At 41.2% G+C, this 27,299-nt stretch overlaps 1 protein-coding gene and 1 long non-coding RNA gene across 7 annotated transcripts in view; one reads left to right on the top strand and one right to left on the bottom strand.

Annotated features, from left to right (window-relative positions):
• Positions 1-27,299, bottom strand: part of LOC100745350 (fasciclin-3) — a 347,287-nt gene that overhangs the window by 216,964 nt on the left and 103,024 nt on the right. The gene's annotated exons all lie outside the window — the stretch shown is intronic.
• LOC112213859 lies at positions 198-4,833 on the top strand. Its single transcript, XR_002947779.2, has 2 exons — positions 198-731; positions 1,256-4,833. It is a non-coding gene; the product is annotated as an uncharacterized LOC112213859 (long non-coding RNA).

The raw sequence follows: 27,299 nt of genomic DNA on the forward strand, positions 1-27,299 counted from the left end.
TTCACAGCGACGAAATACCATCCAATTAGCGGCATTTTACTCAAACGTATAGTCGCGCAAAGAGGACCGCATGTATACCATTCGCTATTGAATTTCGTTGATCCGCGCCAAGTATCTTCGTGCTGTGCTCGCAAAGAGGAGCAGCTCGACGGCTGTACACGAATGTACAGGTGCAGCTCGTGTCTGGCGCGCAGTGGAGCGAGGACTGCGTGAGGCAGTCACGTAGTTGGGGACTAGGTGAAACGGGTTCGTGAGACAAGGATCGGTCGGTAGTCCTGCAGTTAGGTGGCTTCTCCCTGTCGATGGGTATTGTGGGTGCATTGACTTATCGACCAGGCTAGGAAGCATGGTTCTGTCCTACGATGGATTGCGGTTACGTCTGTTGTTCCGGTAACGAGGCTCCCCCTTTGCCCGCCCACGCGTCTGCCGCCAACGGTTCCCTGTCCGTCTTTGTCGTTTGAACGCGTCTACCGACGTTCGAATGCACGTCATTACCTGTCAACACCGGGATACCGTCGATGTCTCTGATAAGGAGCAACGGGGACGGAGAAAACTGGAGAGAACCTTCTCGAGACGCGTCGATCCGGTGAATCCCACGTCGGACGACGGGATGACGTCCTTCAATTTACGACGTGCTCGTACAGTCCATGATCTTCGCTTCTTCGAGTCTCCTCTGTCTTACTGTGCTACGTTCGACGCGGGCCGACGCGGCTTTTAAGGCTTTCTCACTCGTACGTATCGTAAATATCGTTCATTGTTTCGATTTAAACGAGGATACACGTGAATTGTTCTACACCAGGCATTTTGACTTTTCTGCTAGCTGTTTGATGATTGTCGGATATTCACCATCGTATCGTCGTAGCTGATGCGAAATATCGAAACGTTGCATATAATTTGCAATTGGAAATCTTGAGGGCGAAGGCAAAATTACGACCTGTCTTTGTTAAATAATTATTAGAACTATAGAACTAAGAGCTAAAGGATTAGAATTTCATTGTAAATTACATTGTGATATTATAGCATAGTTTACGTTTGTAAAATATAATCTTGACAATTGATTTAGATAATATTTATGTGAAATAAGGATGCAAAATGGGAGGTTTTATAGATTTAATTGACACATGTTCATAACGTTCGATTTATATCTCACATTTCCAATCCAACAGTTCTTTATCTATGCCAACGTGGACATTATCATGCCTCGATCTAATTATTATACCATTATTCGTCTCTGTCACCCGTCTCTCCTTAGCAGGGGTTCGAATGCACGTCATTACCTGCCGTCAACGCTAGGATATGTCGGACATATCTAAGAGGGAGGATGACGTATGTGGAAAGGGTGAGCGAGGAGGACTCCAGAAGAGCCGCACTGACAGGATTCTGTAAATAAGACAACACGCAAGAGATAATGGATGCCATCGGTACATGATGGATGCAGAACTATACGGTATGAGATATTGCAACTCGATGTCACAAGATATGGACGACGATAATTTTCTTGCCAGATCTTAAACTTCCTATTTCGTTGCAAATTATTGTGCATTTCATCTTTGTTAAGTCGATCAAAATTTTTAAACGTAATGAATAGCGTGCTAGCCACGAGGTATTTGTATAATTTTATGATGGGTACTTAGTTTGATGTGAGCTATGATGATAAAACTTCGTATAGAAGAATCCGCAGCAGAGTATCGGAGAACAGTGATAAAAGTAAGTTAAGTAGATTTTGTTAACGACGAGGTTCAAGTACAATATTATATTTTCTAAAGAAACTTTACCGGCCATTCAACTTTTGTTAACAACTTCGTCAAGGAGAAACGTTTATTTTCTCCAATTACCTAGGCCAACGAAAGAGTCTATAATAATCTTTGTTTCGAACGTCACGCATTACGGCCGAATACAGATAATACAATGAAAAATTCGAAAAAATACACCACATTCTTTCGACCATCTCGAGGAAGGAATTTGATTCGAAGGTCAGAAGCATTTCTCTTCCCGTATTCGCCATGATACCAGATAAAATAGACAATGTTACTTATTTTTCTTCATCCTGTAATCTTTTCCGCGACCTTACAGCCTCGCAGTCGACGAATGGCAGACGCGCGCGAACCAAGGATACCGCGATTCTGTGATCGGAATCGGCAGGCGCCGAGATGACGGTCGCGAAGAAATTGCTGAGAAAATAGAAAGAGAAGAACGACGATATTGATGGAGAGCAAGTCTCGATGGTAGCAATGGGAGGATTGTATTTTTACCTTGACGACAGCGGGAAATGAGAAATAGCGGAGGGCCAACAGAAGAACGCTCTACCATTCCTATGCATACCTCTACTTTTACCACGCCGACTATGCAACCAGAGTATTCCTCGATCGTGAAAATGGACCAATCTTATCGTGTATGAAATGTTCGGAATAATCGGACTGTGGATATTCATTCATTCGTGGGGATTTAAAATGTGTAACAATGTAGAGAATATGTACAATATATAGAAATTTACAAAATATTTCAAGTTAAATGTTTCATAAAAATGTGAATAAATATCCGCAATCTAGTGACAACGCCATAGATCGAATCGATGCGCCACTACTTCCTCTGCGAGCAAAGGAAAGAATTAAATCAGTATCCGTTAGAATTTTTCGAGAGAGCGAAGGCAATGGTGTTAAAGGACACCGTGCGACAAAAGAGCTGTTAGGCTGATGGATGTCATTGGCAGTGGAAATGGAACAGCGTTGTCAGACCGTGGAGAGTTCCTCTGGATTATGTTCATCTTCGAGAACGTTTCTCAACCTGATAGAGGATGAACGGATTTGAAGGATACTTTAGAGATATTGATTTGATTAAAAACGTGTCTGGGTTCGTTATTCTCGAGATTAAGAAAATAAGCAAGCAATTTTCCCAACACAAAATATCATATTTTGGAAGTAGAAACTTCAGACATCGTCGATTTTAGACCAATCATTCAAAAACCAGATGACTCACGCAGCCTGCAACAGAATATCACGTAACGTGACTCACTGGGTGACCCACATTGCATTACACACGTCGAACGACATGTAATCAATCACGTTCGGTAGAAAAGAATCTGCCATTCAAAAGATTACACAACTTCGTCCCACGCTGTCGCGTGACGCTTTGCTTTTTCCACCTAACGGCGAAAAAATTCGAAAAGGAAGATTCAAAAGCACATTCTCGTTTCAGCAACGCGTCTTATTGCAAGAACGTTTTGCTATCTGGTTAAGCGTTTGTTAAGTAAGTTCAGGATTCTATAATTTACGTACTTAACTCGCTTGATCGTGATTCGCTTCGAGAAATGAACTCTAAAAATCGACAAAGATAGCGATGCCAGTTGACCGGCAAAATCGAAACCAATTGATGCAACACTACAAACAACAATATCGTACAATGTCGTACATCCACGTGGACATTTTTATAACGGAACGATGTCTAGTCGCCGCTCCGTCTTCCTGAAATATCATCGTCGTGAAAAGAAGCCTTTGGAGCGTGCGAAAAGAGATTGGTCCGGCCGTGGTGCTCCAATCACGCGTACGTGTGTTACGTGTAGGCGTGCATCGAATGCAAATCGATACGTGGAAGAGAAAGCGGATCGAACGAAGAGAGCTCGTCGAGACGGACAACGAAACGAGATCGTAATGGCGAAAGGAAATGGTCCAAGCAGATGCGATGTTTGCCAGCCGCCCTTAGCTGGATTCACGCCACTGCCCCTTTCACGGTGTTTCCAAGCCCGGGGGATCATTCGATCGCCGACAGAGGCCAAAGCGTTCGGAAAATCTATCGTTGATCGTTTTTGGACCCGGCCACCGCTCGATTTCACATCAAGGAAATGAGTTTCCTCGCGTCCGATCCGTGAGACCGTCGATTTCTAGCGTTCGCCACCATTTTACTCTTACCGAACGGAAAAATGGCGCGGAACATTTTCGATCTACGTTCTTACGAATGTGTCTCTCCGCGTCTCTTGAACAAATATTGCTCGTCGTCACGATTCCTTTTTAGCGTCGATCGAATCGTATCTTTTTACTGCAATTCTAAATATTATTGACCATGTTACATTGAACGTTCTTCGCTTATCGTTGTGGAGGAAAATTGCGGTTAAGTTAATTTGAAACCGTATAAATGCGATGGAAAATTGTATAATGTAAAACGGAGAAACTAGGTCTTTGATTCGTTACAAAACACATTTCTTTACAAATGATTAACCGTACTGCGTTGTTTCAATAAGTTACTTCGAAAGCAGCCAAGCTTGAAATTCTGAATCCGCTGAGTTAGCTTTTACGCTAAACAGAACCGTGAAATAACGTTCTCGTGTAAAGCGCAACATAATCAATTGATTATCGCCAAATATTCAGGGCATTTCGCGTAATCTACAGTACACAGACTTTTAGTCGACGGGTTTTATTTTCGCGTTACCTTAGCCGGTAACGTTATTACGATCGTCAAAGCGGTATTAAAGGTTTTACGACGCGAGGCAGGAACAGGGGCAACTGTAGAGGAGAGAAATTGAGAAAAAAGTAGGAAACCATTGAATCGAATTGTTGGCAAGCTGCCAATATACCGATATTTCGAGTACGTACGCTGATTGAAGCACGAGAGCCCGTTATCATACATTATGCGTGAATTCTGATTAATACATGCGCTGTTTGCCATTCAATCTACCGAATTTATCCATTAGAGCGAATAGAATTTTTCGTGCAATGACTCGTGCGTATTTACCAGAATCTCCATGAAGAAAAAAAGGAAAACATCGATTGTATCGTCGATCGTGAATAAAGCGAGCGCGTAATGTTGTGTTAATGCGAAGAAAGATAAAATAAAATAAAAGAGGGCCGCAGGATGAAAAATACGAAGAACGACCCTTGACAAGTTCGAATGGAAAGAGAGAAAATACATTTTCTGGCACAAAGCGTGAAGGCTAGTTAAACAAACGCCAGGGAAAATAACAGGTTGAAATTTATGTTCGAAATAACCGATCCTTTGAGATTTATTTAGCAGCGAATTACAAATTCGTAATTAAAGGTTGTACGCACGCAAGCAGGAAAAATTTTAATGGAAATGCTTCTTAACAAAACGTTTGCGCCACGCTTTTATAGATCATAACGGACTTATAATTGAATAAATCAAACGAAACGGTTGTTTCCTCAGAAACTTTCAAACGTTACTGCAGAATGTTGTTATAACAAAATTCTCCAAAAGATGTAATGTAAATAATTAAATGAAATAATTCCAGAGAGACCAGGTTAATTTCAAATTATTTTAGTACACGCTTTGTATTTTCCATTGAAATTAACGTTATTGAATACATTTTACAATGTTTTCTGCCTCAGAATAATTTCGAAACCCATTCTTTGCCAATAATTATATTCTTTCTATGTATTTACTAATTAAAGTGAATTTTCTTCGTAGCATCGGATAAAATAATTTGAAAAAATCCATCGTAAATCGCTAATTAAAAATTCTACTTCCAAAAATCTTCTTAGCCAAACTCATTAACACATCCTAAATGTACCACGAATCGTCGAAATCTGAAACATCGTGAACGGAATTCAGCTACGAATAATATTTAGAGAACGACCATACACCCGTGTGTATATATATGTGTGTGTGTATGCAAAGCCTGTTCGAGATGGTGTCATGAATTTAAATTTCCACTAATTGGGACCGCGGTTAAGGCGGATCGACTAATTGCTGTTCGATTCCCGACGAGATCTCCGCGTGGTAGTATGTTTCCTCGAATAATCCGACAATGATTCTTCGATCGGCCGCTTCGATGGGATTCAACGATATCGCGGCAGATATTAATTCACGTGCAACGCTTTCCACGGTATTGAACGCGATGTTTATAGAAATATATCTAGCTGCATGAAACTAACGAGCACCGTGCGTGATCTGACGATGTTCTTCATCGTATAAATCCCTTGAAATAATGATAACGTCTGTATCATTACTCCGCTGCAAATATATCTGCGATTTCTTCTCCGAGAAACGAATCCCCTGGATTTATGTGGTTTTAGAAAATTGACAGGATAATAACGAAGATTTGTTGAAAACCATCTTTCCTACGGTAGATTTCAGGATTTTTTCGCTGCCGGCTGTCGCTTTGTACAATTCTGGATAATGACAAACGCTTTAAACCGTTACAATTTTCAGAGGATTTCTCCACAGGATATAGCCATGATCCTAAATGAAAAAAAGTAACGCGATCAAATGCTGAATGCTTCTTTATCAAAGATCAGTCACGCCAAGTTTCTAAAAGATAGCAATCTTTTTATCAACTTCGTAATCGTCAAAGTTAAACTACGAATCTAGATGTTACCCTGCGATATCCTATAAGCTTTTGCTGCAATTAAGGCGAGTAATATAAATCCGTAATGATCCAGATGCTTCTGTTTTCCGATCGTCGGTTTTTCGGCCTTAAATTAGATGGTAAAATTAAAATGACGAGATGCGGCGCAACGCAACGGTTGGAAAAGGGAAAAATCGTATTAAAATAGGCCGTGGTGGCGCGTGATCTCGAAAGGGGAACCAAGCGAGAGAATCTCTTTCCACGTGTCATTTTCAGTTTTCGGTTCGCCGGTTATCTACAGCTCGGCTAACTAGAATTCTCGTTCAAGTGGATCTAAATCGTTCGTTCTCTTTTTTCTTCTCTCCCTCTTAGCCCGGCGCCGGATTATCCGGCCAACCAAAAAGAGCTTCACCGAATCGCTTTTAAGCCCAATTATACCTAGAAAATGGCTTCCGCTGCGTCTAATTACCAACCAGAAGCTTCCGCTTATTCGATATTTCTGATATTCGCGGTCGTTCGCGAGAAAATTATTTTTGATGTTTGCTTGCGAAACTGGCGAGATATTTTATAGAATCCATCATCTACATATGTTTTGCATATGACGATCAACGATGCCTATCTTTCTTTTCTTTTTTATTAATTTTGATTTTGTTCTTTGAGATATTTCTCTTTACCAGCGTGAGAATCTACATCGCGCTTGGGAAAGATTAATTGGTGTCAACGTCATTCTCTTTATACTTAACTAGCAGGCTGACCGCAGCTTCGTCCGCACCATATTTCTTTCTATGACAATCTTTGTTTAGCATTCTCTGTTCGAGCACCATCTGGGAATTGCATTTCGAAAAACGCTTTTATTCGCAAACACGAGTTTATTTACTTTTAATGAGGAGTTTCTTTGCCGAATCCGAAAATCTCCAGCTTCAGTGGATAAGGAGATACGGTTATTCTTCGAGAAAACAACTCACTTCTTTTTCATCCGTACAAGGACTGAATTTCAAACGACACTGAAACACGTGTTTGTTTATTTTTCATGAGAAGTTCATATGCCGAGTTTCACGTTCTCAACTTTAGCAACTCCTAGGATATCGGTATCCCCTATAAATAATTTTATCCCACTTTTTTCACCGTTAGGATCCGTATTTCCAGAAATTCTTCCTTGTGCCATACCCACGTCATGAAGAAAATATAAATATGAATGAGTCAATCACGTTTGCATTTTAGATGTACGTAAAGATTAAGACGCAAGTAATACGAAGGTAGAAATTTAACCTGACCTACGACAAAGCCAATAAAAAACTTCTCTTGCTTCCATCAAGGATCGTGTTGCAATATTCTTCCAGATCAATGTAATTGTTTCTAAATCATTAACCACTCGAATCTTACTACGTTCTGTTCGAAAGAAATTCAAAGTGTAAACAGTATCAAGACACAAATGGGGATTTGCCGCGATAGCGCGCAATAAAGCCAAGCAAGATTTTCCTTAATCCTATAAAAGATCATGTAGTCTTATGGCAGTCATTAGCTCGCTTTTTTCGCGACATTGTCGATATAGTCTCGTCCTTACGGCCCTGTAAAATTATACAGCTGCAGTTTGGCGTACGTGGCACGTGTGCACGCATTATCGAAGAAGCATTATGCAAACTTTCTTCGAAAACAATTACCGGTCGCCCCGGACGACGATACCCTGGCGGGTGAAATTTTCCGCGAAAGCACCATGCATCTACATATAAACGCGTTTACGTGACCGCGTTTAATTTGCCCAGGTTCACGATCAGCTTGTTTCCTATCAATCGGTTTCGATTCGCCCTTCTTCCAACGTGAAATTTTATCATTTCTCTGCACCATCGTATAAATGTTTATCGCCAATTTATACAACGTGTTCCACACTTTCCTGTCCAAGCCTCGCCCATATCATCTATTATACAAACAACAATGAATGTGAACTGAAATATCGCGCAACAAAAAGTCCATAAATTCTTCGTTAAAAAGCTACAATAAAAATATGAAATAAAGAAGATATCGGGTACAGAATACACTCTTCGATAGAAGACAGAAGTTTTATTAGCTTTGTCGATAGACGAAGGTGTGTTAAGTATACTTACCAAACATATATATATACCATGATATGGTCTCTTATCATATAACCTATCGTCTTTGTTTGTTCCAATATCAAGGATTAAATATTGCGACACTTGTAATTAGTCGGAGCGATAAAATAATTGAAAGAACATTGGAACACCGAAGTCCTGGAAAATTGGTGACTCGTGACAGCGCTGCATAAAAGGTGTCATTTCTTCGTGGAATAATTGCGCATCGAATTTTACGACGTGGATACTTTAACAACCGTCGAGCCAATTTCGATGGTAATAAAACGTGTCATAAATATTGATTCGTCTAAAGCCTCTGGCCGATTCTTATAAAACGATGGTCCAGCAAAGAATCCATATAATCCGTTGGAAACTTTTATTTCGCTGTTATTGAGCTCGCTCATCTCTATTCGCCACGACGGATTTTTATTCGTCCTGAACCAACTTTAAAAACGTTCGCAGCTTTTTCGCAGCGCTAACGTAAATTTACTGCCGGCCACCACTGTCCAGATCAATAAATCCTCAAAACGTTTGAATGCCAGGTTAATAACTAGCAAACTACCGGTACGGATCGATATTTCTCTCGCGATCGCTCGTAAAAAGTGCCGCGAGTTTGTCTACTCGAACCTCCAGTGGGTAACAATTGACCCAATTAACGGCGTGCATGGTTCAGGCTTCGTTCGAGCATGAAGACTCGCAACGAAATAAATTCTTACGACGTATCGAGGCCTCTTGCGCAAAGAAACCATCGTCGTACTACATGCGGTCGCGTTTGGCCTTCTACGTCTTCTGGATACCGAGCTTTTTATTTTCGTAGCGAGCGTTCTATTTGAATCGCAAGAAGCAACGAGAAAAATGGTAGTAGCGTTATTTCAACGGTACGTTTTCGACGATGGAGATTGAAACGTGAGAATAGAAAACTTTCCAGATTCGAATTTCATTTTACTGTTAAAATGCATCCGCTTTTAAAAGTTTCAGTCGGACAGTTATAAAATTAGTTTCGGTTTAGCTTCAGCAGTTATAAAATTAGACGAGAATAAAAGTATTGTATGATAAAAGCACTAAGAGACCTTATTTGTACAATAACACAGAAATTACCGCAATGCTTAAACGCGGACGAAAATAGAGGATTCTATTCTGATATATCATCGATTTATTTAAAACTTCCTGTCTCTTTCTTCAGGTTTTTGTCCAAGTTTCACTAAGAATAGATGGCTTTAGAATTTTGGGCAGAGGTATAAACATCTGAAATGTTAACATATAAACTATTTCATTCGTTTCCGCCATAACAAAAATAGACGGAATCTGAATAAAACATGTATACCGTATTAATTTCGAGTGATCGACGAGCTCCAAGCAAAACAGGAAATTTCATTCAGAAAAGTTTCATGCAGCGAAATTGGCATAAAATAGTAATTTTACGTTGAGAGCTAACTCTCGTATTCGAGTGGTTGCTGACACCAGGGTGTCGGCCGAATGACAGGCTTTTCCTGTCTTTACGACAAATCCGATCTAGCGGTCGCCTCTAGCGGATCTGGCTTAATCGTAAATGCGGCGCGTTTAGACGCTGCCGGTTGAATTACACGATGGATGCGGGTGCCAAACAAGGGATGTAACTGCTCGGATTCCTGGGATTGCAATTGCATAATGCATCTCGCCGCGGAGTGTCGATCATTTGGCGCGAACACGTCTACCAGTCCAACGGATCGTCGATGGTCCACTACTTGTGGTGAAACGAAATGGAGATCAATGCGAATCAAATATTACGAGTAGCTTCTGATCGATCGAATTATGCAAATAGATTATGAAATAGTTCCAATATTAATGCAGACCAAATTTTCGATCAAACACTTTCCTGAAATTTCACAGTTTCAAGTGTGAAACAGGCGCATCGTTCCAACTATGCTTTTTTTCCTAAAACATTATTTGTCGCCGCTTTCACACACATAAATTTTCCATTCCTTTGTTAACTGATGGATCAAATCAATAGATGATTTCTCTATCATCGACCTTCTTCCAGATATTAGCACAAAGAGAGATCGTTCAGTGAGATACACATAAGATTTCGCAATTGCCCAGAAGATTACTCATCAAGCACGTCGATCCTTTTTTCTATCGACTATCAATTTTCCAAATGATCCGAAGGTAGCTCGTAAATCGCCTATGAGTATCCACATTCGAGAAACTTCTTCGTACAGCTCAATCTGTAATTAGTGAAATTCGTTTACACCGCAAGACAGGTAGTTTCGTGGCGGAATCGTTATAACGATCTTTCTCGATGTTTCTGTACCTGAACCTGTATGCAAGGAGGAGTGAAATGGTGTGAACGAGGTAGCAGGCCAGAGAGACGAAGAGCAATTTCTGATGGGCCAAGACGTCGTAGTCTCTGACCACTTTGAAGGTTCCAGAACCTTCGAAATATCGGACACAGAGAATGCATCTTTCCCCGATCGCGTCATTTCACGTTCTGCAGACCTATGCATCGAGTGGATGCGATTTCTGAGCGTCGACCAGCGCGCAGGATAAATGCAGTTTCGTGGGGTGGCTGCATCTAACACCGGGAGGACCATTGAGATTTATTATCCAATTTATGTCGCTATTCGGACCGACGTCGCTTGAAAGTAGAACGTTCCCGGGGAAATTAACGCTTCGTTGTAACCAAAGACGAACGATATCGAATATTTCGAATATTTAAGATCGATATATTTAATTAATCGATATACTGATAATCGAATAATAATAAATAATCGACTAATTAATGTATTGTAAATATTTTATGTATTTTTACGCACTTCGCGCGTACTGTACACTTCTACACTTTCAAATCTCTATGTACGCTGAGAAGCTCGTAATCCTATAAAACGGTGCCGATTAACACACGTACAAAGTTCACGGTGAACGAGGAACGATGCCGATGTTCGGAAATAATTATAATTGATCCGAATACACGGCAATCGGCGTAGGTCCATAAGATAGTTCGAAGACTCACACCGACACGCTCCACGAATATTTGCCGACTAACTAGAACAGATATTCTATTACCACCGATTCCGGGGCTTCCCTCGACGCATTTGAAACCTAATCCAATTTCATATCCAGCGTACGTAGCCCGAGCGTGCATCTCGAGTTCGTCGAACTTTTTCTCCTTTCTTCGCTCCACGATGGCTATATTTCTTCTTAACGGTATTTCTGTGTTAGCAATTTCTACGTAACTTACTCTTTATATATTTCTTTATATATCTTTCCCCTTCTGGTTTTCTCTTTTTTTTGGTCAAACTTAAAAATGGACAAAGTAAGAAGTATCATGGAAAGACGTCGGTGACCCAGATTTAAGTAACCGTTTTGTTCGTATGTATTGGAGCAAAGAAAGGGACAAAGAAAGAGAACGATCCACAATTTACTAATCTGCAAGAATTGATTGAGCGGTTAGCTGACCGAGAGAAAACTTCTAGTATTTAGCTCTTCGTATTTCTCGTTATCTTCCATTACTCTAAAAAAAAAAAAAAAAAAAATTCCTCCAATAAAAGGAATTAACGGCGGCAACGTAATGTATTTACGGCCCAGCCAGACTAATTAATCCCATTAAAGCACGTCGATCCTGTCGCCCTTCTTTCGTTCGCAGAATAATCACGTTCGTAGGTATCGAGAACAAGTGCCACGACCAGCCGTCCGTTTCTTTTCTATCTCCGAAGATCGACCGATCCGCGCACCCGATGGAAAAACAATCCAGCGAGTTTGCTCTGGTCGTTAACGCCGGTGAAACGAGACTCGGGCGCAGCCGCCCGCCGGGAAAATTCATTCGATTGTCAGAAAAGTTTAAAACGACTTGTCACGGGCCGACCGACGCCCGTGCGTCTTAACTGCTTCCCTGTTTCGAGGACTTCGAAATCCTTCGAGGCAACTCGACGACATAATAACGACAATTATCGTTATAAGTTCGTGCGAGCAACTTTCAACGAACTCACCGTTTAATTTGTCGACGAGACTCGCAGACGAGGTATACGAAATAGCCGGCGGTACGCAAAATTTTTCGTGGCAACTTTCTCATCTCGGACTGTCGAGAGAACATTTCTCCTCTTTTTCTCTTTTCTTCTCGTTTCTAATTTTTTTTCTCTCTCTTCCCTTCCTCTACGTCGCAAATTTCGTGTACAAATATCGCAGTAAAAACAGGTTCGTTGAAGCACTCAGTCGCGAGGGACGCAATTTCACGTGAGAAACTTTTCAGAATCGCCGCAATTAACGAAACTCGTTTAGTGCCGCGGGGAAAATCCGCCTGGCTACCGATTAAAATTAAAGCTTCCGGCGAATTTCCGACGGCTGATTCTTCCGGCAGTTTTTTTATCATTTCGAAGGTCGAGATCGACGTTGTGTCTGACGATTTTATTGGCGCCGAAACGAGAACGATGCAATTAAAACGTCCTAGGCTCACGAGAACTGAGAAATCCGTCGCAGTAGATACGCGCGTGACTGGTCAGACGAGGAAAAAAGTATTGCATCGCGACATTGACTTTGGCTGCGTCCACGAGTTTCGTTCTGGTACTTTTCCACTTGTACTCGTTTCAATTCACGCGTAGTAGGTAACTTTTGTCGGCCGTTCGATTGACATCACGTTTATGATAATGTTTCTATGTAGTGTATCTCGTTAACGACTGAAAGTACTGGAAACTCTGCTTCCTTCCGATTGCTATTTCCTTCTTTTTTCTTTTTTTCTTTTTTCGTGAGTTTCAACCAGAATTGGCCGTACTTTCTATTAAATTTCTACCATTAATGGATTAACTGGGCTACGCAGTCGCGTATAAGAATTTCGCATTAGGCTGTTTTATCGTTTCCTCGATAATTCGAGGCATCGTTTAAAACGAAACGACAGAAAAACAAAGAGTATATATTCTTTTATTCTTGAAAGAGGTTACGGGTTTTCTTTAATGTTTCAACGTTTCCGTTTGGCAACCGCTTTCGCGGAATCAGATCTTCTTACGGTAAGAAGCTTTCTCCTCGTAGTTTTACCCATCATCCGCGTAATTAATAATTCAATTTCATTATCCGACGATCGAAGTATCCGGCGAAGAAAGTTTTTCAACCAGCGAATAAATGATAAATCGATTAGAGGTTGATTCGGTGTTTTAGGTGACATCGACTTTCAACGACACAATTATCGACTTTTAACCACAATTATTGACAGAATATAACGACGAACTTTTAGTTAACTAGAAATGATTACTTGTCTAAAATATTATGATCTATCTTTCTTCTACGTTTAACTGGAAACTCTAAGACAGAAAATATATCTCTTGTTTTACGAATATCCTACGTGTTTCCTTTCCTTATCCATCGACGATACAGAAGAAAATTGTCGCCATTAAGAATTGGAAAAGTAAAATGTAACGCGTTAGAAGCTAGAAAACGAGTTAATAGCATACGAATGCACTGACGTTCTATCGACGTTACACGAGAATTCACCTTATCGCAGTAAATCGCTAGGATTATTCACGAGCTCAGCGATCACGAGGCAAAACAACCGCAATTACACGCTCTGAATCATCGATGATCACTGTCATTCCGTGGTTAATCGAGATCTAAACGTGGAAACGTCTAATTATTACTCGGTCGACATTTATATCCACGTATTACTCTCGTCTCATCCATAATTACTCCTAATCTTCCTTGAAATATAAATTGCCTCGGGAATACCGCAAATAAACAACTCGGAGAAGGCAAGATGAAATAAATGGCAAAGAAAATACAACCAGCTTTATTTCGATAAACCTACGTATTGCGAGAATATTAATAAGATAGAAAAATTTGGAAGGAAAGTTCCTTAGTACGACGAGGACTGTCAATTTTCTATCGATTCGATTTCCAGATTTACGATGAGAATGTGCAGCGGTAACGTGATTCTAGGGCAGTAAGATAATCGAAATCCCGTTCGGCAGTGACAGAGCATGAATACTTGGGTATAGGTCAGCCTGACATTATCCGCGGCAATCAGAGACACTGTGCGCGCATCACAATTTCGCAAACGTTTACGAGCGGCACGAGCCACTGTAAAATTGATTTCGCAAATGCCCGTGGAACATGTCTCTTCGCACAGTAGTACAACCATTAAAGGTTAGCTGGGTAGAATTTCAGCCGCGTATACGAAGCATTGTTTAACTTGGAAGGAGAAAGAGACCAAGAAACTGCGAGTATCTAATTGTGCTAATAGCGCTAAGAAAATAAAGTTTGCGTGATAATTGGAAACTAATGGAAATAAATAAATGATCTTGGAACAATGGAACTTTTTTACAACAGAAATTTTTATCGATGCTATTTAATTGGCAATGTTCTTTCCCGTTAGATATTACATTAAACATTAATCTTGTCGGATTAATCAGACGACCGTTTTATCTTATTAAATGTCTACCATTAACGATATTTTCAAAATCTTCCTACCATTATTGAGTTGCGCAGCATTATCACAGCACCAGTCCCAATTAAACGTACCATCGAACTTTCGTGACAATTCGACGAACTTGTATTGCTTCTGGTAGTGTGGGGCCCTCGCTGTTCAAGCGCGTTAATAATTGCCCCGGTACAAGCGAAAACAGTTACAGGATGCAAACCACGATTTCCAAGCAACCGACGATCGTGAACTGCGCCCGAGGAACAACCGCGACGTCCACTGTTTGAATAGGGTTAAATTGAATCGTTCGCTCGGTCGCGCCATCGTGACAAAGAAGAAGAGAAGACGTCGAAATTCGTGCAAGTTCACCGAATGAACGTCGATGAAACGAAATTCTTTTTTTTTTCCTGTCTGTCTGTCTCTTTCTCTTTTCCCTTCGTTGTCGCATCGACGAAACGCGATGTTCGGATTTCGCTGACTACGACGAACAGTTTGTCCGGCCGAAATTACGAGTGTTGGGCCGTGTTCCATCCGCAGTCAAGGGGAACATATCGATTGACGAAACATCGGACAGGGACTTTGCACCGTGAAATGGATCCCCGCGTTAATGGAGGCTTTCAGCGTACGCGTAAACATTTACAGGAAATGCATCCTGATTTCCTGCGCATCGTTAAACACCCTGATCATAAATCATAACGCGTTGTGTATTTATCCTTGCGCCAGCGATGCACAAGGACGATGCTTTTCATTAAATAATTGCCCGTATAGAAAACAACCGAGTACGCGATCACGTTCGACCGTGTGGAAATCATTGTCCGCCAGTTTATTTCCGTAATGGATTCCTTTGCTCCGTTTGGTTCATTTGTCTTGGCTTACCTGTAACAGAAAACGGAAGTTCCATTTGATTAATTAACACGATAAATGGAATACGCTGTTTTTGGGCAAAGTAGATTAAATACACACGGTGTTTCGTCTAATTCGAATGCCTTAAACATTTCGTTTGTTGACGGTGGAAGGGAACGCGAGAGAAATATGTTATTTGCTTCGAAAAGCTAAATACCATAGTATTAAAAAGCATTTGTTAAAATATTTGTTTCAACGAGAGTTTGCAATTCCAGAAACTTTTGCAAAAAGCAATAATTTCCGAAACTCTCGTATTCTTCATTCCATCGCTGAATCAACAACGTAAGGCGAATAAAATACAATCGTCTGAATCAAGAGATAAAACGATGTTCAATTCTTACTTTCGGATTTGTCAGTCAAAGGATATCGGATGAATTATGGAGAAATTTTCGCGAGTGAAAAACCATCGACAGGATGGAAATGTTTTCGCGTGTTTAGCATAACTGGAAAACCGATCGAGGATGCGCAGCAGGTAACGAGTCGGTGGCGTTAGATCATGTCCGGATGGCTCGAAAGCTACCACCGGCGCAGCTACACCGACACGGATAAGACCTGGCAGGTGGCCAGCCTTCGAGATATTGCACATGTTTCTTCGGCCGCATTTGCATACCAAAGCCCCGTAAAGTGTGAAACTATTGCCGGCGAAGCCGATCCGTAGATCGCAGATTAAACGGTTGTTCGCGGGCTGCAACCCCTTCGCGCCCATTCTGCTCTGCTCTTCTTCCTCTCTCCTCTGCTAGATTCTCCTCAATTTTCCATCCCCTCCTTGTCTATCACGAAAAGAAAACCTTGACGGAATTATATCCAACACCTTTACATGGTTACGCGTTTTTCTTCGAAATACTCACTGCACCGGTAAATATTTACGCGTTTGCGTACGCTGGAGATATGGCACATATCTTTCTCAGAGTTTGTTATATTATCCGATCGCTTTCTGCCAGACGAGCTCGTGAATGATGCCGATAAGAAACTGTTGGGGTTGACTGATTGAAGAACGAGAAAAGTATATTGAAATAATTAAAGGTATAAGTATAAATTTATGCTGATTCAGATCCTTACTCTCTTAGTGTTACTAGAAAATGGAATGATAGGGAGCACGTTCATATATTTATAGCAGAAAGACATTACCAAAAAAGTACAAGAAACATAAACAGAAATCTGTTTATTAGTTCCCTTGTTCCTAGACTTTGCAACCCAAAACATATTGTATATTCAAGGGTACTATAATATGCACCTTTCCTTATTCAGAATATTTCTACGTAATAGCAGTCTCCAGGCCAAGGATATACATAAATAAAGACGTAGAGTTTTTCTTGAAGTAGTCACTTCAACAGAAACAAACAGAGAGATAAATATTTCAATGAATTCTATTTTTCAAAATTTTTCTTGAACGTACTCGTCGAATATACGAGATGGTGTGTACGTATCCATATGAGCTTGCTGGAGACATACGACGTTGCTCTGATATATAGTTAAAGTATATCGAAATTCTATTTCTGACAAGTACAGGAAGTTTCCGTGCTCATATATATTTAAAGGGTCGACCCTACTATTTTCGTGACACGTAACTCAAATTTGTTTATGTCTGAATTCTATATATGCTCAGAAGTTTGGTCAAAGGCGCATATTTTAGCGCCAGTATATTTATACAAAGTGAAAACACCCATTACGTTTTACGACCCATTACGTTCGATTAATTCGTCACAGTTTCGCAAGCGTTACCCGAGGCACGCCACAATTAACCACAATTAGCCCTCCCTCTTTCTCTTGGTAACCACGTTAAGAAAGGGTTACGGGATCGCGAGGTGTTGCCGAACGAGCAAACGAAAATCTCTGGCATCGAGCGAGTGCCGGAGACACGCGATCGCATAATGAACGAACGAAGCGTGGTTAGCCCCGTGTTATTCGCGTTAACACGTGAAAGTAACTCGATGGCGCGGCCCACGATATTTCGTGGTGTTTCACGACCAGCATATGGTCGTCTCGCCAATAATAGTATCGCAGATACGCGGCGCAATAGCACATGTTAACGTTTCGTATGTAGCGAGATTGGTAGAGAGCTGTTAACAGAATTATATCAAGTCGCTGCGGAGAATCTTCGCGGTCGGCACCGTTGCTGAGTTATTAGCTGTTTCCCTTCAGAATTAGCAGTAAATTAGCATACCATTAACGCTAGGCTGCACGCACTCGGGACACTCGATAATCCTCTAATCCCCGAGTTTATCTTCGCGTGATCCCATTATCGCCATGTGAAACGGCCTGTGAGTACGTGTTGCTTTTCGAGCACGAAGAATACTTCGAGTAACGGGAACGTGTGTACGTGTACGTATGATCGTTCGTTTCGCCGGAACTACCGCTTGGTTGGCACCAAGTTATGTTCTTTCCAACGATCCATCACACGCTTCATGGGCGTATCTCTCATCCGGAAGAATTTCCAACGGGTCGAGGTATCTTCTGCCCCACAAAAATTGATTTTTTCGTTCGCCATTGCTATTCCGCGTATCGTCTATTAGGTCATTCGGTAAGTTCGTTTGTCATGCTCGCGCGTGAGGATGAATGAATCCCAGTGATACGATTAGAAACGATTGAAAATCGAGCGAATGTTTATGATATGGATGTCGGAAACGATCATGAGAATAGAGGTGGATATACGATGTCGCGTGAAAATTTGGCTGCCACGTGGTGAAAATATATGTTGTATATGTGAGAAAAACGAGAGAACTTTGTGTGCGATATTAAAGAATTACGACTCGTAGCAGCGTAGATTAATAATAAACAGTCCAGACTAAACTGAATTAGTTATTGGTGTTAAATGTTCTTATTGACTGCTGTAACCTCGCTTGGAATGTTCCTAAAATGGCACACCGCTGTGCTCGACAGTAGGGTGGAGTTTCCCAATTTGGGGCTTTTGGCGATTCTACGGTCGTAAATTTAGTTAAGCACCCGATCCACGCTTTACAGAGAAAGATTTGAACGTAAAATTGATTAATGACTTTATAAGTGACGATATAATTACGATAAAATAATTATTTTATAAGTTATTTAATTTATTACATTCATAGAATATCGTACTTTTAATAATTCACGCGCCTACATTCACGAAATGTAGGTTTCGAGGTGCACGAGGTGAAGAACATAGATCAGATGACTTTAAAAGATACACGTATGCCGTAGACATAATCTTCGCCTCTCATCTATTTCAAGATTATGAGGGTTATTTAATGTTCCCTTCTAATGGAAGCGAGTTCCTTTTACGTCTTTCGCACGAAGAAGATAACCTCAAGATAAAGTATACCGAACGTTACATCTCTCTTACACATCCTACTTGGTCTTTTTAAATTAAAAACGATATTTAGAAGCGGTTCTAAATGTCACGTTGTCCGGTGCAAGATAACAAATCTTCGAGTCTTGACAATTACGGTATTGAAATTTACAAACGCTAAACGAGATCCACGTAACTTTTCAACATCTACAGGACCATAAATATTTCTTTATCAAGATTGCAGTAGCAGACGCATGTTTTCGTGACAATGCATTATTTACTCTCACCCGCAATACGATAGACCAACACACACGAAACTGCGCAATAATACGCTTTTTATGCGGAAGACCGCCCAGCTATTTACACGAAATAGTCGCGTTTCAGTAACTTTACGATTATTGTTTCGGTTCGATGACGCTTTACGAAGCACGTAAAGACTATCACAGCGTTGAGAAACAACGACGAGGCCGCCTGATTCCCCTAAGAAAACCTATTAACGCGTTCCATTTTACAGCAGCGAGGTTATCGATTCTCGTTGCACTCGGTGACTACAGGAAATGCCGACGAAGAAACAATAGCGATCATCGTCGTGAATATCCATGAAACATTATTCGAATGGCAACAATACCTTTAAGCTTTTTCCTCTTTCGATACTCGCCCTCTGTTCTTTCGATTCTCCTAACTTACAGTTGCGTAATAACTTAAAGGAAAATTTTGCAGGTTAGATAAGGATTTGAGCTCATGGAAGGTAACAGAAATTGCCAGCTTAATACATTTAATCCTAGCAACGACAGATCACATATTGAGATATGTATAATTTTGTGTGCTAGACTAGATTGGCCGCGTGTAGTGACACACGTATGTGAATATGAATGTGTGGAAGTATGTGTGTGCGCGGTGTCTCGAAAAACAGATGAATGTAACTGTTCCGTTGGCAGTGTGGTACAGAAGATCGTGAGACAAAGAAAGTGCTGAGACGCGTGCAAATGTACATCGACGAAGATCCTGGAAATCGTTTATTAAATAAATCTAAAACTACTTTAATATGAATTCTAAGTGTAACCTTAGTGTTCCTTTACTTTTATTTCGGCGATTAAGATCCACAATTCTCAACATCACAAATAAATAAAAACTGCTATTCTCACTCTTCCGCGTTATTGCAAATATACAGATACATTTCTCTCGCAAATGAAACTGCAGATGTAAGTCCAATCAAACATCGAAGACATCTCGAAACTTGGAAACATTTCCGTCGTAACGGGTTTACCTGGTAAAATCCCGACGGGAAACCGAGGTATTAATCTGCTTGTAAGCAGGCCGCGCAATTCCTCGTCCCGGAGAATCGTGCTTAATTCGGAAACGTCTTCCGGGAGGGCGTTTGAGGGCGACCAAGAAAATGGATGTTTCGTGGCGTTTAGCTCTCCTCGTTCACCTCGAGGTCTACGGGTTGTGAGAGAAGCACCGACGACGACATTGGATGCAATGTGGACGCTGTGGCTAGTCCGCGAGCTCGCGCTACGTTAAGCGAAAGCGCGCTAATTTCGACAGGTAGAGTCCTGGTCGGATGTATTCAAAGTTTCAAGGTCTCCGCGGGGATGTATTCCGACGACGAGTGGTCAATGCAAATTTTGACCTCTTGAGGCATGAGGTTTGCTGCGCAAGAAAAGTTCAACGAGATGAGTGCGGGACACTGAAACGAATCGACGCGACGAATGACGATATCAATGTCGAGGCATTGGCCATTGATGATGTACGGCCTCTTCCTCTTTAATTAGTTTTAAAATAAGCGATCGATATTACGAAACGATTGGACTGGCATCGTACCAGTGTAGATGAACTGTATCTGTACAATATTTCTGTCTTTCGTTATACCTCGTTACATGCGAATATTCGACAAAGATTTTCCTCCAGAAAGCTTGACAACCTCCATGTCGTGAAATTCGTGCGGTGTACTGCAGCGAGGTGAAGCGTTAATTTTATCCAGAAAGGAAGGGTGTCAGCGCGATGCTAACCCTGGGGACGTAGCCAGGGACGAAATGGACGCGTAACCTTCATCCATCTGCAACGAAGTCGTTGCTGGCAGCAACATTTAACCTGCCATTTCTCTAAACCTTCTTCTTCGCTCTACGCCTCCTCTCCATCTCTCCCTCCCACCCGCTCATTCGCTGTTACCTCTTAACTCGTTTCCGGAAATGGAGTTCAGTCGTGGGTCACGTTCGCCGCTATTTCTCTGGATTGTCGTAATTAGGATTCAGCCCAGTTCGGCTCGGCTTCGGCGAATTTATCCCACTTCCGCCACTCCGACTCTTTCCCCGGGTTTCGACTGCAAGAAACTTCTGTGCCCGCTGTTCTCCGTCTGCCGCGCTCGTTTCTCGTCTCCCTCTTCCAGTGGCTCGGTCCTCTTGGAAGGAAGAGGAGGACATCTTCCCTGAGAACGAATCTGTGGGTACCATCTGGTAAGCGAGAAGAGTCGAAACGTGTCTATTCGAGGCACACGTACCAGAAGGATTCACTGCATCTGGCTCCTTATCTCGCGAATAATCCGTGATTTAAGATTCCACTAACGATAACGATTAACTCACGACTCTGTACGTATATCCGTAGGAATTAGGAAACTTTCCGATTTTATGAACTATTCGCCAACTTCACGTGCCATCGCAAGAGAACTGCGATTCACGCGATGAAACCACGAAAGAAAGACGTAAATGGTTCGTTGCTGATATTAAAGGAAATTGTGCTAGTCGTAATCGATTTTGTCAGTCAGTTCGTGCGTTGCTGCAGATCCTATCCGAAGGAGGTAGGCGTGTAATTCGATTAGAAAATCTATGATATATCCGGAATTGTTAATGCTTCGCTATCACGTACTGCAATTTAGGCGCTCCGAATATTAATTACATAAATAATTCAGAGATAGATATGAACAGAAAATAGCTAGAAGAAACGTAATATCGTTTATATAATATCGTTTTCGACATAAAACACGAATCTAAACGTCGTATTGTATTGCCGAATCGTCGCAGTTTCTAAATTTGTTAAAACTATTTAATAGTAATAATGAAATTAAATCGATTTAAGGTACGAACCGAAAGTTATCTAATGAGTGTAAAAAGTTAATTCCAGAAACAAACGAAAGGCTGATACTCGAGGAGAATAGCATCTGCGTTAAAAGTATTTTCGATGTTCCAAGGAATTGTTAAGTCAGATGTGTATCTAGAGATAAGGCACATGCTGTGTGTGCACGTATAGTTGTACCGTTTGTTTTTCACGAGTAAATATCGTAGATCCTGAACACGGCGCCACCGTTGTTGGGAAAATTTTTCGATCGATACGCAGATTGGAACACCGTAAAATAACGTTTATGGGGAGTATCCGCTTATCGAACATCTTACTCCGGAGTCTTTAATCAGAAACTTTAATCGCGCACGTAATTCTCGTATTCCTCGTAAGGTATGCACACGCTTTTCACTGCTTGGTGAAACTGGTACCGTCTGGATGAGTGAGCGAAGAAATTCTTATGCGTGGTCACGCGATTCTCGAGTTATCACCCTAAAATAAGTCAAGCCTCGTTTGCAAACATCGAGGATAGTTGTTCATTTGTTGGAATCGCCTGATTTCTTCCGACGATTCCAAGACGAAGATGGTGATCGCACCGGCTGATAGTTATTATCAAGCCGATGTTCGTTTCTTTGCATCATAAGGGTAAAAATTATTATGGTGAAAGCGTTAGAAATGATCTACATTTACAAATATTGTTTACAAGTGTTCAAATGCTTTCCTGAGCCAGCCGTATATAGCTCACGGTGAATAATATTCGAGTATCTGAAATATCCCTGGAATATATAAATATCTACATTTCCTGGATCTGTTACATTTCCTCGACGAAATCTGCATCGACCTTCCAGATTTCTCGTGCAAAGGGATACGAGAGCGTAGAGGATGAGGAGGATGAAGGTGCTGTATTTCACGCGAAATATATTATCTTTTATGGGTTGCATCTAAGCGGCGTTCTGGCCCTAATGCCTTTTATCCGATAAAGAGCATCAGGTTCGAGGAAGGAGGAACAGGTTCGAGAAGCAGAAAGAGCTAGCCAGCTGCGAGCTGCCGTAAATCGTCGAATGCAGAGTCCACTTGAATTCGGAGCAGAATTTCCTGGCTGGTTCCGCGGCCGACGACAGTGAAAAAGCGTTAAACGTTTCCGAGATTTGCGAGTGGTAAAAGGCGGTTATCAAGGGGGCAAGCGATAAGATCATCGCCGACCGATACACCAGGCTCTCGTTTAAAACTGTTGGTGCCCGATGCAAATGAAAACAAAGGTTTGTATCTCTGCGTTCTAATGCGAGACGAATGCACCCCTCGGTTGAATCGTATCTAACGGGAGCTCGTCGCTTTCAGTCGAAGAAAGGTCGCGTGTTATTCGCGGATATCTTCGCCCAGAGATCTTAACAGAGGATTTAATGAAATTTATTAGAGACTGGAATCGCCGTTTTATTTTACAGATTATTTAGTACGCGATTAAAGAAATAACCGGGTTGGTATATCGTTCTTAAATCGTGCAAGTGCTTTTTTCAGTCTTCGTAAAAGAATTAAATAGCGATCGCTTGAGTGGCGAATTAACTTGCGAAAAGGGTAACAATAACGACGGAATAAGCACAGGTATTTGTTAAAATTTCATACTGTTTGTATTATATTGTTATGGCGAAGGACAGATAACAAATTGATAGAAAAATATCTTTTCTAACTTGAGATAATATCAACGATACGATAAACAAATTAATCGTTACGAAAATAGGTATTGAAAGAGGTTATAACAAAAGAAATATTATCACTGTTTTATCGCGCGTTCCGGCAAAATCCTTTCGATAGAAAAGATCTAAAATTCCCTTTGCCGATAGGAAGGGAGAAAACAAAGGAAATAGATAGCGGTAGGAAATCGCAAAATCTCTGTAATTCATGAAAGAATTATTTTTTCGCTTGTCAACTAGCTTGATTATTCCGCGACACCGATTAAATCGCAATTGAATATTATCTCTATGCCAGATACCTATCGGATCCGGGAAACACAGGAACTTTTCCAAACGAATTCCACGTAGGCGACGTTCGTGTTTATTTAGACTCAAAGCACGGAAGTTTATTTTCTGCTTTCGGTGTTTTTCCAATCTGCATACCGCGGAATCTCGCCGTGCAGATTCTGAAATCCCTGCGTTTTCATTGAAATAACAAAACGAGCCGAACCATTCTCCAAATAAACCGGATTCCAGTGTCGGTATTACGCTGATTTCTCGTGTCCTTTTCCCCGCTTTCGACCGCATGCTTTTCTTCCTACCAACGATAACACGAATCGCCAATGTTTTAAAGAATACGAGCGGAGAAACAACTGGCCTGGGATTGTAAAAAGGCTATAAGAACGATCTCTTTTGTTGCGAACGGAAACAGGCGACCTTAAGTCGCATCATGGTTGATCTTTATTACGCAAATCGATAGGTCGTAAAGCGGTTCGATCCTTCGTCGTGCTTCCTAGCCCTTTGATGGACGGTGTATAATGCATAAACACTTGATATTAAAGCACGGTACATCGCTCGTGAATAGACACGCATCGTTGGGGAGTTTTACGACCGTAAAACGAATCGTAAAGGCACGTTGACAATCAGATTAGAGGGCGGCAAAGACAATTGCGTGATTTACTGGCGTAGGTATTATCTTATCGTACGAAAAAGCTCTTTAAAGATATAATTAAACTATGAAGAAAAACAATTTTAGCAAAGTGTAATGAGTTGGGAAATTCCATACGTAACGAAGTAAGTTATGTTTGTACTATTACTTTACATTACCAAGTTTTTATTGTTAGCACAGTCGTGAAAATCTTATTTTTCGATATTCGTTAAAAAAATTGTGCACTGTTTAAAAAAATTGTGCAAAGTAAGTTATGTTTGTACTATTACTTTACATTACCGAGTTTTTATTGTTAGCACAGTCGTGAAAATCTTATTTTTCGATATTCGTTAAAAAAATTGTGCACTGTTTCACTACGCATTGTAAACGGTTATGAATCAAACGAAAACCTATTGTAATAAACGAAAATCTTACAAAAAATTCCATCCGTTCCCGCATACGAGATGAATGTCTAAATGTTTTCGCATGCACGTTAACGAAATAATATCGTTTCCAATGAATGGCGAATTTCATAACGCGTTTTGTTGCGATAAGGGACTGAATTCTTTTACATAAAACTTTGCTTGGATGTTGGGAATTATCGCATTTTTGTTCGGTTGATTAAAAACTTTACTAGTCCGGCATAATGAAAATAGAACGTCTGTTTAAAGAATTGCCAGGAAATAAAAATCGAGTCTATCAGTACGTCAGAGGCGTGTTGTCGCGATAATTCTAGTCGAGATTAATGCCACTTCATATTCTCCGCGTGCAGTGCAATGAAAATTGCCTCCGCGTTGGTTCGCCATTGTCCCACTTTAAAAACCACGCTTACCTTCTAATAGCTACAAACAAACGGACAAATCTAATGCAACTAATGCCTTAACATTTAACGCGATACACACGCGAGAGTGGATTATCAACGCTAGCAGCAACGCTCGCAGCCATCGTCACAAGTACGATATCAAAGCTACTAATTACTCAAGCGAAATACCTTGATTGGGGTATAATCTCAATATTTTAAATGTCCATTCGATCTCACGACCTTTCGCTCGCGGAACCCGATTGTAATTACAACAGAGCAGAATTACAATTCGCCTCGATTATCGGCGAGTATAACGCCGCGGAGAATTTCCCCGAGCATTATCCGCGTTCTCTATCCGTTGTTAGCAATTAAACCGCGACACCGATACTACGGAAAACGCGCAACCCCCGTCGCCGGCAAGCAGATATTACGTCGATTAATTTAATAGCGGACCGTATTACCGGCGTTGTTCTGCCAAGTCTGTCTACACATTGACGCGGTATTGTCAGTCTCGCTAATTACAGAGATTTTGAAGCTACTGGTGTCACGTGCCCAACGGGGTAGCAGGACGATGGCAACTGGAGGATACGTCATAAAACAGATCTAAAGGCTGCGTTACGCAGATATTGATAACTCTAGCACGCATCAGCTGCCGCGATTCCATAGTAACACACGTTCAATCGCCATAGCTATCGTTGCGTAACACGCGCTCAGTGGATTCTCCGTGACAGTCCACTCGACGGCTATCGCGCGTCCTTTTAGACCTACGGAACGGAGAGAGTATAGTACATACGATAACTCGGTTGTGAAACCTGCCACAGGGATAACAGAGAACCGATGCTTCTCGCTTTTTGCCTTCGTTTACCTTTTTCCTTTGCAGCTGGTATTATTTGCGTGGGTGATAGTACCGATGAGGAAGGTGAATCGAGGCAGAGTAAGATCGAGCAGGTTTTTCTCGGGATCGCTGAAAGGTTTCATTCCATTCAAACGAAACGTAGCTTCTACTATTGACTTTAATTAATGCTTATACTTATGTACTTCCTTGTGTATTAAAGCTGACCGAAGATTCTTTATAATTCAAGAGAAACAGTTAATTAAATTCTATTTAATCGATAGCCATCGATGTTTTTTCTTGAGGATGATCTTCCAATCGTAAGAATCGTATTTATAGCCTTTTACGTTACGGGACAGTCTAATAGTTGATTCTATTAGTTGTACAATCGTTATTCAGTTGACCGGTTCGCTTAGCAATCGCAATTAATCGTTCGTCGCGTTGACGCCGAAGACGAATTGCTCTCTCTCTCTCTCTCTCTCTGCCTCTCTTGTTGGTCGATCGGTGGAGGAGATTAATCAACGATTTGCGTGCACGCGAGCACGCCGATGACTCACCGGATATTTTCAAACGCGCCAAACGCTGTCGATAAGTTTATTCTTCGTGACGTTCGCGCATATCATTTCCTCTAAGTGGTTCTGGTCGTATATCCACATAATTTCCATAAAAGGATGAAACCGATAGGCTAATATTTCCATCGATGCCTATATCTATAGAAAGATCTATAAAAATCGTACGAAGAAAACGCGTTCCACGCAAAATGTTTATTTTCATTTAATCGTTTCAAGGCGAAAAGGAAGTTATCGAAATGAGATTACACGAGAAGAGTCGTCAAGGGTGTGTGTAACTTCCGGAATAGACGATGAATGATATTCTGCGCGCATCTCGCGAATACGCCTCACATAAAATCTGTTTACACAGCTGGAAAACACACCCCTGTGGTCGACCGAAGTACCGTGAACAACTAAGCACTCGTTGGCTCCGGCAGCCATCGCCTCCGGAATTTTATTAGCTGGAAGAGAGCAGGGAATTTGCATCAGATGCTCAAATCCTCTGGTCTTTTTGTTATTGCAGATATATTCACCCCGGC

Source organism: Bombus impatiens, unplaced genomic scaffold (genome assembly GCF_000188095.3).
Source record: "Bombus impatiens unplaced genomic scaffold, BIMP_2.2 scf_1461, whole genome shotgun sequence".
Lineage (NCBI taxonomy): Eukaryota > Metazoa > Arthropoda > Insecta > Hymenoptera > Apidae > Bombus > Bombus impatiens.